The sequence below is a fragment of the Patagioenas fasciata genome, chromosome 7 (genome assembly GCF_037038585.1).
Source record: "Patagioenas fasciata isolate bPatFas1 chromosome 7, bPatFas1.hap1, whole genome shotgun sequence".
NCBI lineage: Eukaryota > Metazoa > Chordata > Aves > Columbiformes > Columbidae > Patagioenas > Patagioenas fasciata.
In genome coordinates this window covers 32948573-32960892 of record NC_092526.1, presented here as the reverse complement: position 1 = coordinate 32960892, position 12320 = coordinate 32948573, and positions in this window count along the sequence as shown.

Sequence of the window (12320 nt, the reverse complement as noted above, 5' to 3'; positions counted from 1 at the left end):
AAGAGGCGGTTGACTACACAACTTAAGACTGCCTCCGATAAGAAAGAAAGAAGGGTGATTGTAATAGGAAATTCCCTTCTGAAAGGAACAGAGGGCCCAATATGCAGGGTTGACCCTCATCTTAGGGAAGTCTGTAGTCTACCTGGAGCCCGGATCAAGGATATTGCTGGAGAGCTCCCCAGACTGGTGCACCCGACAGACTACTACCCGCTGCTGGTCTTCCAGACAGATGGGGAGGAAGCTGCTTCCCGTAGTCTGAGGGGAATGAAGAACGATTTCAAGGTCTTGGGAAGGATGGTGAAAGACTCAGGGGCTCAAGTGATCTTCTCTTCACTCCTTCCCTCTTCAAGTGATGATGTGGGGTGGAATGGGAAAATTCAATCTCTAAATGGTTGGCTCCAAGACTGGTGCTACAGGCAGGGCTTTGGTTTTTTTGATAATGGCTAGTTTTATAAGACTCCAGTCCGGACAGTGTTATGCAGGAAAGGCTTATCTCGCAGGGGCAAAAGGATGCTGGGGCAGGAATTAGCTGGGCTCATTTGGAGAGCTTTAAACTAGGCTCGAAGGGGGATGGGGTTGTAGCTGGGCTTGCCCCAGTGGGACAGCATTCTAAAATGGATGAGGATCAGGTGGCCTTCTGTGCCCCTAGGGAGAAAAGGATGTGCTCTGCTCGCTTCCTGAAATGCCTGTACACCAATGCGCGCAGCATGGGGAATAAGCAGGAGGAGTTAGAATCCTATGTTCGGTCAGGAGATTATGATCTGGTGGCAATCACAGAAATGTGGTGGGACAGTTCACATGACTGGAATGTGGTCATGGATGGCTACGCCATTTTCAGGAAAGACAGGCCAGCCAGGCGTGGTGGTGGAGTTGCTCTCTATGTGAGAGAGCAACTGCAATGTACTAAATTCTGCCCAGGAGCAGATGAGGAACGAGTTGAGAGTGTATGGGTCAGGATCAAGGGGCAGGCTGGCAGGGGTGATACAGTTGTAGGTGTCTATTATAGGCCACCAGATCAGGCTGAGGAAGTTGATGAGGCCTTCTATGCACAGCTGAGAGTGGCCTCACAGTCACAGGCCCTGGTTGTTGTGGGGGATTTTAACTTCCCTGATGTTTGCTGGAAGGACCATTCAGCCAGCCAGCCACAGTCCAGGAGGTTCCTCCAGTGCATTGATGATAACTTCCTCATGCAGATGGTGGAGGAGCCAACTAGGAGAGGTACACTGCTGGATCTCATCCTCACTAACAAAGAGGGTCTGGTCAAAGCAGTAAAGGTTGAGGGCTGTCTGGGTTGCAGTGACCACAAGATGGTGGAGTTCAGCATCTCGTGTGGCAGGAACAGAATAACAAGTAGAATTGCAACCCTGGACTTTAGCAGGGCTAACTTTGGCCTTTTCAAGCAATTGCTGAGGGAAATCCCATGGGCAAGATTGCTTGAAGGAAAAGGGGCCCAAGAGAGCTGGATCGCATTCAGAGATTGCTTCTTCCATGCTCAGGATCAGAGCATCCCCACACGTAGGAAGTCGAGGAAGGGAGCCAGGAGGCCTGTGTGGTTGAGTAGGGATCTGTTGGGTATGCTCAAGCAGAAGAGGAGAGTTTACAGGTCGTGGAAGCAGGGGCTGGCCACCTGGGAGGAATATAAGGCTGCTGTTAGAGGATGTAGGAAGGCAGCTAGGATAGCCAAGGCCTCCTTAGAATTACAGCTGGCGAGAGGGGTCAAGGACAGCAAGAAGAACTTTTTCAAATACATAGCAGATAAAACTAATACCAGAGGCAATGTAGGCCCACTGATGAATGAGGTGGGTGCCCTGGTGGCAGAAGACACAGAGAAGGCAGAATTGCTGAATGCTGCCTTTGTCTCTGTCTACTCTGCTGGAGGCTGTCCTGGGGAACCCTGTACCCCTGAGACCCCGGATGAAGCCAGGTTAATGGAGGAGTTTGCTTTAGTCGATGAGGACTGGGTTAGGGAGCAATTAAATAGCCTGGACATCCATAAATCCATGGGTCCAGATGGGATGCATCCGCGGGTGCTGAGGGAGCTGGCTGAAGTCATTGCTGGACCGCTCTCCATCATTTTTGCCAAGTCTTGGGAAACGGGAGAGGTGCCCGAGGATTGGAGGAAAGCAAATGTCACTCCAGTCTTTAAAAAGAGCAAGAAGAAGGACCCGGGTAATTATAGACCGGTCAGCCTCACCTCTGTCCCCGGGAAAGTAATGGAACAGCTTATCCTTGGTGTCATCTCAAGGCATATCAAGGATAAGGGGGTTATTAGGGGCAGTCAGCATGGCTTTACCAAGATTTCTGAGATTTAATTTCCAAAGCCATGCTAGCACCTCTCAATGCTTCACTATAACAAATGCATCCATGTATCCTGTGATTTTACTACTTAATACAATTTCAACCAGCCTTCCAGTATAAAAGTTCGATCAACTGATCTACAGCCTCTTCATCCTAAACTCTTTTAAAATATTGGAAAAAAGTTAATGCAGCCTTCCCAAATTGTACCAGGAATAATGGAGGTTTTCTATTGCATTTACTAAAACAAATAGGAAAAATGTTTGGGGATAATATATAAAAATACAGCCCAAAAATATATTAACCTTGGAATTTCAAACCAATTACTGCTGTTATCTCAACAATATCAGTAAGAAGATCTTGCCTTTAGGTTCCAATATACTCTGCTTTTATTTGTATAATGGAAAATATTTTATCACAGGTGGTAGAAATCCGTCTTCCAAATCTCTGGATATAAAACTGTGGAAACTGAAAACAGCTGAAGGGTTGATCCTAAGCACTACTGTAAAACTTCATCCTAAGAATATTAGAATATACTCAAAGATATTTAGGTCACTGTTGCAGTGTGTAAAAAAAAAAAAAAAAAAGAGGAAAAAAGGTCTGGAAGTGGTGGTATAAAACTTTTTTTTATATTCTTCCTTTCCTCCTTTTCCAATTGATGTCCACCAGATTGTTCTGTAAAAGTACCTACTAAGACAGCTTGAAATATGTGCATCATTTACATGATAGATCTTAAGGGGGAACTTGCCATTATGAAATATCACCTACCTAAACTTTTGACTCTTTTTAACACTTGTGGTTTAGATTGCCATTTTTTGTGAAAATATCATTATAATCCTCATTAAGGCAGTTACACCCCCATGCCTAAGACAAAGCTTTGAAAGATTAATCTCTCAAAAATTCTAACACTGCACAGTAATAATTCTGAAGCTTTTTTTCACATAAAGCAAATCATAAAGGCTTGAAATCTGAGTAAGGGTTCGGGGGAGACCCTAATTTTGTCAGGCTACTAGGAATAAATGTGCTTTTGTTAATGAAACACTTGTACTTTTAATAACTCAAACTAGATCTCACTTCTGGAGACAGACCAAATTAGCGAAATGACACATTATCATACTCTTTTACATTTATGAAATAAGAGCTATTTTAAAACAAATTCAGAAGCAGGTAGAAAGTGGGACTGATGAAATCTGTAATTGATTCAGAGGACAGTGTGCACTGCCACTGTTGTGAATCACAAAGAGAGATTTATTGCTTGTGCATTTTTTAATATATAATCCCCAAAATGCTACACGAAAAGCTGGTTCCTTGTGCTGAATGTTAAGAATACACCATCCAGGCAGTGATGAAAATCTTTCAGAAAACAGATACGAGCAGGAAGGTAGTTCAAATGGATTCAATTTGGCAATCTGTGGCAGGGGAAAGAGTTACAAATGGGATTTAGCACTTACAGATCAAAGGAGAAAAGAGTGGAGGTTGAAAACAAAAGCTTAGCTTGTGCAGGAATAGTTTTGAGGGACAGACTGACCATGGAAGAAAGAGCAAAAGTATCAGGAGCGGATGGACTCAATGCCCCAGTCCCCTGCAACAGAAGCTCCCTAATAATCCCTGGGCATAATAAAAAAGGCATCACTTCACTGAAGAAATGGGAGTCGCATCAGTTGAGGGTCTCCAATTATAACTGCTCCTTATGGGAGTGACAGCTGTCAAAACTGTTCCAGCACTGGGTCTGCACTTCGGAGTCATGAAATCTTTGCCACACACTAGTTTTCAATCCAGACACACACATAATGAAAAACAGCGCTATGTCAAGCATCTAAATCAAAATGCTGCTCTTAGAAAACAATCCTATCTACTTAATAACTGATCAATAATGACATACTTTTTCTAATTTGCAGCATTTTTTGGTTATGGGAGATAAAAAAAGCACCCCTAATTCTGAGGGAATGTTTTGTTACCCACAGCTTTAACTTTTTTTTTTTTTTTTTTACTATTGCTCTATATACACAATAGAAGATAATCTGGGTGGAAAAAATCAGGAAAAGTAAATGTTTTTAATTATTTAGACTGTCAGTTTAACAGTCTATGAGACCCACACAGTCCTCTACCATATGACTGATTTTCAAACAAGATGCATGCTGATTTTTATGTTAAAAACATATGGAAATATGACATCAGATGCTCAGCCTTAATTATCAGCAGCTGTATACATAATCGCCATTTGAATTTGAGACTGATCACTAACAGAGGAAGCTCCAAGTAACCCTGTGCAGTGCGTACAACCTTAATTTAGAGGATAATAAAACACTTAAATTCTTTTTTACCAAACAAATCAAAGAACAAGACAACAAATTGGGAGACAAGAACAGAGCAAATCCTATCTTTTTCAGTTGCTTGAGATACATTAACACATATACAAATAACTTTGTGAACTTTTACAAATTTGGCACGAGTAATATTTTTTAAAGAAAGTAGCAGTACATTTGTGGGTGGTGTTACATGGACATGATCAGTTGGGCTTATATGGTTGTCTTGGTCTGTTTTGAGGGGTTTCTGTTTAGATTTTCTATCAAACCAAAGCACTATATGAGATGAAACACACCTGTATAGTTTAGAACGAAGTATTTGTGTAGAAATAAAACTTTCAAAAGTTCCAGGCAAAGGGCAGTCCATGACACCTGTAACTCCTGTATTGTCTCTATGGATATATGTTTTTTTCTTAATACTGAATATGCATACAGTTCTACCTTTATTTCAGGTATTCCTAACTGATGCTATAAACCTGTCCTTCCAAAAACAATTGGAGCTGAAAAACTTTGGAAATGTAAATTTCACATTCCACAAAAGAAGATGAAAAATTAACTACTTAAGCTTTAACAAATCTTTCCTCCCTCATATTCTAAACACACACATCTCCTTTCATTATACATTCCTCCTTCTTCCAGCTTCACTGTTCTCACTACAATATGCATCTCCGTTAATACTTACTGGGTTGTAGACATATCAATAACTAAGGGTCATATTCAGCAGCAACACGAGCCTTTGGTGCAGAGTTATTCTACATTTCAGGTGACTTTCTGGAATATCAGTCAAATCAAGACAACAGCTACACTGATAGTGTTGCCCTATCAAATATAATATCAACAGTCAAAGCAGCTTCAGATATCGCACCTTGTTCAAATATTTCTGGATGATGGACTCAGATCTGAATCTTGAGTTACCCCAGTGGAATTACTGAGGTTACCTCTGAAGATGCTGTGGAATGTAGAGCTCGTAAGCTATTCTGCTTCACATCAGCTGCCAAGCAAGACCACAGATCCCATCCTTCAAAATGCACATGGATTGTCATTTTGCATCACCCAAAATAAATAATAAAGCCATTTGTATCATTAGATCGAGCTGCCTAGGACATCCCTCCTTTGACCTCTCATATAAATGACTGGAGCAATTCCTCTTCATAACCACTGAGCACTCTTGGTCAGCTTTACTCTGAGTAGCGGTGGAGAGAGAGAACACCTTGCTCTACAGTTCATTTGGTAAATACTAATAAGGTAGACTTCTCTGCCCAGCATGTGTCATCTTAAGAGTTAATTATAGGAATATTATTTTTAGCAGTCACCAGGGACAGTACTGCAAAACAGACAACAATTTTATTACTGTAATCTATGCGGCATTAATTGAACATAGCAACATCTGTGCTACTAGCATTTGTATGTATTATTTATGTAGCGCTGTGGATGTGCCTGGTGTTCTGCAGACAAACTAAGATACGGCTCCTTTCCTGAGACAATTACAGCCTAAATCAAAAGGCGGTGAGCGAAGCCTCAAGACACAGCGCTGGCAAGTAACGGTTCTCAAAGCAATGCACTACAACAAACACAACTTGTGTTAAATTTTGTGTCCTAAGAGAGCTGCAGCAACAGGTAACATCTGACTGTCAGTTAACTGTACAATGCAAACATCAGCAACTCGCTGAGAAGTTCTAAATATGCAGTCAAGAATATTACAGGATTAACAGTCTTTTTCCACAGCAATTGGAAACCACTTTAAAATCAATCCTAAGCAATTGGAAAAACGATGTCTCTTTTATTTGCCTCTATTCATGCAATTATTCTAAAGCAAAATTCTAAAAGGCGCTGTACTATTTGCAATATCAGTGCAGGCAGACCCTAAGCACAGCAAAGCTCAAGGGGAGAATTGCAAATTCTGTTAAAGATTACTTTAGATTTGCTGACATTTTATGCTAAGCCAAAGAGGAAAGTTAAATTAAGGAAATGTCTAGTGTACAGTTGTTTCCTTTACAACTGTCATTAGAAAAACTGACTTATTCCACGAAAAACAGAACTAATGAAGCACAAATGCCTACGGAAGTATCTTTTGCCACTCTCCCCCATCATCTTAGCTGTTGATTAAATATATATGTTAGGAATTGATTGAACCTGTAGACTTCTGTCTTCCAAGTTTTGTCAGAACTAGGCTGCAGGTTAAAACTTACTGGAGAGCATGGGAGAGGGTGTAAGGAACATGTGCAGAAGGAGCACAGTGATGGGAGAGGGGATTACAGCCTTGTAAGCTTCATTTTCCCTGGAAACAAGGTTAAAAACAGTGATCCAGACAGTTACACTTAGGAAAGCATATACCTACCAATGGGGTCTCGGGTTATGAGAGTTGCATTCAAACACACTCTTTTCCATTTGATACTAATAACTATGTAAGGGACGGAAACATCAAACATCAGTTCAGCTGTGCAGTCATTGTAATTCTTTATTGTCCTACTTTGCCATGGTGAGTTTTTATCGTAGCTCCTCATTTTCTTCTCAAAGAGAGAAGGTGAAAATCAGGCTGAATTTATAAAAGGTTGGGGTCAACAAATTATTTGAAAAGCACCCATTAAAACAGATTATTTTTGCCATACCAGGCAAGAGGCGTGCATAGTTCCTTCATAAAAGATGATGTCGATACAACTTCTTGTGGGTACAAAGAAAAATGAGACCAAGTCCTGGAAAAGGAATATATGGAAATATATGGAGACTGCGTCTGGTTCAAGAACCTTTGAAATATTGAGTCTAGGAGGGTACTGAGGCAAAACCTCACAAATGCCTTTCATACTCTCATTCATTCCTGGCCATCTCCTAGTACTCACTGACGGGTACAGGATGATGGTCCAGAAGAATTCAGCATATACAGCCACCCTTGTGTTCTTAGTCTGTATTTAAACAAATCACTCAGTAGCAAAGATTTTGTTTCTAACAGGTTTTAAAAGCTTGAAACAGACTTGAAACTTCACCTTTTTTTGTTACTGGAACTCTGGGTCACATTAATTATTCACAGTGACATTTCTTATTAAAACCCCTAGGTTTTTTTTTTTATATCTGTGGTTCGTTTTGGGTGTTGCTTTCATTATCCTCATGGACTATGTGTCTAAGATACATCTTATGTAGTAATTGTAATATGTTTCATCCTTTAGAATACTCTTAAGGCCAATTTTACTCCTGTTTTATTAATAGATATAAAATGTCATTTATACAGAAGGTGAATGCCAGAATACTCAGAAGTAGAAATATGAAAATGCCTTTTCTTTTCCTCATTTATCATCAAAGTTGAAGAAAAAAGAAAAATAATTAAATTTTTAAAATGCAAAATGAATTGTAAACTGGCATTCTATAAACCAGTGAGAAAGCTTCAAAGCCAGGAAGCACAGCAGTAACCAGCAGATGCTGGACAGTCCATACATACATGTCTTTTTTGTTTGAGAAACAAAACACAACCATCCTGCAAAAACCCATGATGCAGGGCTACTGGCTGGAAATCTTCAGAAAACTGTCAATGCGTAGTATGCCCAGTGCAAACTCAAGGTAATTTTTCATTCTACATTACCTAATTGCTAGATCTTTTTACCATATTTCATGATTATATATTGATCCAAGACAGGATAAGTGTGTTTTCCCCTGCCATTCTCCCTGGCTGACAGCTGGGTGTGACATCAAGAGGGGAAATATAAATCAGTCTTTTGGCACAGCACTACTTGTCAGTGCTGCTAGGTAAGCCAGATGCTGGGACTAGGCATCATAAAAGTAGCAATCTTTTGTTTTAATGAAGTTCACCTCATTGATTAAAACTTCCTTGAGGCCACAATACACTTCAAAGTGACACTTTACACCTGCAGTAATTTGAGTATAACCAAAAATAGTCCCAGTATATATGAATTATCAGACAACGAGTTAAAGTCACTTATAAACAAGTTTCAAACTAACAAGTCCTCCACATTTTAAAGCATTTTTCCTTTTTGATCTGAGTACTGATGACAGCAGCTGGCATATCTAACCACACACACAGAGAAATCCAATTTCACCTGGTGCCTTTCCCACTGCTCTCACCAGCTTGTCTGTCCCAGTGTACAACTGTTCCTTTATTTCGAGGTTTTGACCTGTTCAAAACACAGCCTACAGTTCTCCATTTAGGAGCATTATGATGATATTTTTTGTAATGTCCACAAGGTAGCAGATTGTTCCAATTCCAGTTACAATCTATACAGACCAGAGTCAGGGTTGCCACCTTCAAATTCAGATTAGCTTAGTACCCCATCAAAAATATAGAGAGTGTTACCATTCACTGCAGGCTAGTCCTTTTAAAGTATAAAAAATGAGTCAGCTGTCTTTCAATGTCATGTAATTAAAAGTGGTTAAATGAGATTTTAAAATAATTTGGATACCTGCTAGAAGGCAGTTTTTAGTACATGCAAAATTGCCTTTTAGGATCCTTTGGAAGCATGCCAGGTAAGGAATAAAAATGAAAAAAGACAGACTAGTTACAATACTTGGAGATTAAATGTAGCAAAATGCATCTCAGCAGGACAGCAGGCACTAGACAATGCAGGGCTCTGTGCAAGATGTAAAGACCAATGAATATTTTACTAACAAAAAAAAAAAAACAAACCACTTTTTTTAAAATTTAAAAATAATATCTCTTCTAAAAACTTTCTGCCAGTGCAAGTGTGGCATCCCACATCAAAATTCTATCTCTGTTTACCAAGGGGTAGGAACATTTAGGCATCCTGTTTGAAGCAGGGAGCTTGTAGGAGCTAAGCCAGTGAGATCTCCAAGCACTACTGAAGGCTGCTTATGCTGAAGGCAAACTCTGGCTTTGGGTCCAGTTGTGCAATATTGCTTTAGGATATTGTCAAGTAATTTTTCCTCCATTAACTTCAAGAGGAATGATTAATTTGCCTGATATTTAATGTAATGAATAAATATTGCTCAGCTACCTTATTTTCCAGAAACGGTATCTATTCTGTACCATTCCAATATTGTCTCTCAAACAATGTCAATGTAAGTTAAACTCTCCCTATACACTAGTATATTTTTAGCATAAATTAGTGTATTTAGCTCACATAAAATCATGCATAGCAGCAATCAATATCCATAACATACATTAAATAGAGTGCTAATAATGCATAATACTTCATCTCAACACCCATCCCATCCAGTGTGTGTCATCTTTCCTCCTTTGGAATAACTCCAAAACCTCAAATTTTAATGAAGGGCTGTTGAAGCGGGGAAAAAAATGTGGTTTGGAAGGATTTCAGATACATGAATTCCATGTACAGAACAAATTTATGACCTATATTAACAATGATAATCCTATGTCACAGTTCCTCTGAAACCCAAAGTTGCGGATCAGTCATTTCAAATCCATTATCACCCCCAAACGGTTGTCCAGTGATGTCTAATCTCAATCAATAGCCAGTAATGAACCACAGCCATTAATCCCATTTACATGTTCGTACAAGGCATCATTTTTAAGCTGCATATTCATGTGCACAGCAAGTTCAGTGAGTGCACAGAGATTTCACAGCCTGCAGAAAGTTCTGCACAAGGATTTGAACACTTCCCAGGCACCTGGAAGAATGTTTAACTCACGCTGCATAATGGTTTCAACAGTGAAACCCAAGAAAACACACATGACAGTGCACTCACCAAATGTTTGTATTTTGGGCAACTGATGAGCTTATTGAGCCAAGCCCTGGGCATATGAAAATAATCAAAAACAAGGAATTAGTAGAGAAAGTGATCCATGACAATTTCAAATCTGACAATGGAGGAGGAATGGAAATGCTGAACATGAATAGAATTCCAGGTTGGTACAAGAGAAAGCAGCATATCAGAAGTAATATGATGTTTCATCCTTTCATACAAAAGCTTTGCATGAAAACTGAATTTCCATTCATGAGGCCATGCAATCTAACACCCGACTGCTCAAGAAAGGGAAAGAACAACAACAACAAAAAACCAACAACAAACAACAAGCCTCACACTCAACAACTCTCAAGGCTGGTCTGAAGTGTGGAGACCCAGACTGTGGTCTTCTTTCCTTCTGTTCCCCATTCAATTTATCATTACTCACACTACTCAAAGGCAAAGAACACAGTTACAAGCTATGAATATGGTGCCACATCCATGTCCTTCAACAGCCAAACAAGTCCCGGTGCTCATTTACAGTTACTCTACTCCCCCACTACTAGGGCCACTGCAACTGTTTAGTACCTGAAGTTCCCCAAACAACTGCAATGATACAGCTTGAGGGAAAATACGTAAATACAAGAAGTAATTGACAATTGTACCATTCACATCTGGAGTTTGTATTCAAGACAAATTTTCTTTACTTCAACTATTAAACCTTATCACTTGCTAACAATGGTTTTGAAGTAATTCACAACTGAAAGCAATAACATAAGGTCCAGTCCTTGAAACAAGATTCATACCAGGAAATCCCAAATCTCCATGAATCAATCTCAAAACAACCCAAAATGGTCAGAGCATAAGTTCCACATGCTTTACTAAAAAAACCCCATATTAACTACAAAAGAAACACATTAGGAAATGCTGCAAATATACAATGGAATTTAATAATATCCAGGACTAAACCAGCCATATTTAAATCCTTGCAAGGATGAATCTTTTATATTTGAGCTAAAGTATCTAATTAAAGGTAATGCATCACCGACCAGTAAGCACTCATCATTCCAATGTCTGCTGAACTGTACTGGTTAGATCATTTTTGGCAAGGTGAAATAAATGAAGAACACTGACGCTACCGTATGAAAGGGAAGGTCCTGACTTCAGACGTGACAAACCAGTAATCAAGTTTTTCCTCCATCTAGTTCCGAACACTACTTGTCATTGTGACTAGGATGAAGTTTCACATCACATTCCTCAACCACGCATCTGCCTCACTAGCATTATATTAGCAGAAAGTTAATCCTGCAGAAAAAGTGGAAAGGAAGTTTCCTGGCAGTCAAGTTCTCCAAACAGGCTCACTGTGTACCAGAGCTGCCCAAGTCCAGGGGCTGGACATGAGCAGGTGGATATAGATCAAGGACGAGAGGCCCAGGGTCCTCCCCTTTCACAGCAGATCCACAGCACGGGCAGAACAAAAACCTGCAGCATCAGGCAGCACAGGGATTTGAACCTCTGCCTAAACACCCAAGCCAGAATGTAACCAAATAAGTCCATCATACTGATAAAAAAAAGCCCCCTCAGCTTCTAATTTTTTTTTTTTTTTAAATATCAAAGTGATATTTCTATAAAATCTAAGCCTCCTACCTTGGAAATAAGACATTTCAGTGCAATTGCATTTTTGTAAACACTAAATATTTAGGGTTTATTTCCAATTCAAACATCTTAGACACTGCCTCAATTGAATTGCCGTTCTCTAGTCAACTCTAACACTAATGTTCGTTACTTTAACAGCGACACTTTAGGGAACGCACATTTTAACAATACAACAAACAGGGATATCTCCTTAGCTACTCCACTAGAACCCTTGCAGCAGACTTCAGGGGAAAAAACAATTGCTTTTATTGCACAGAAGAAAACAATAATGTTAAAGGCATCAAGATTATAATTGCACATAAAGAAACATAACACTAGAGGTTCTATTAAGAGAGATGTTTTGACACGTATAACAACTCTGAACAGAATGAGAGTGATGGGTTCAGCAGAAACACAAGATCAGACCAGCAAAAC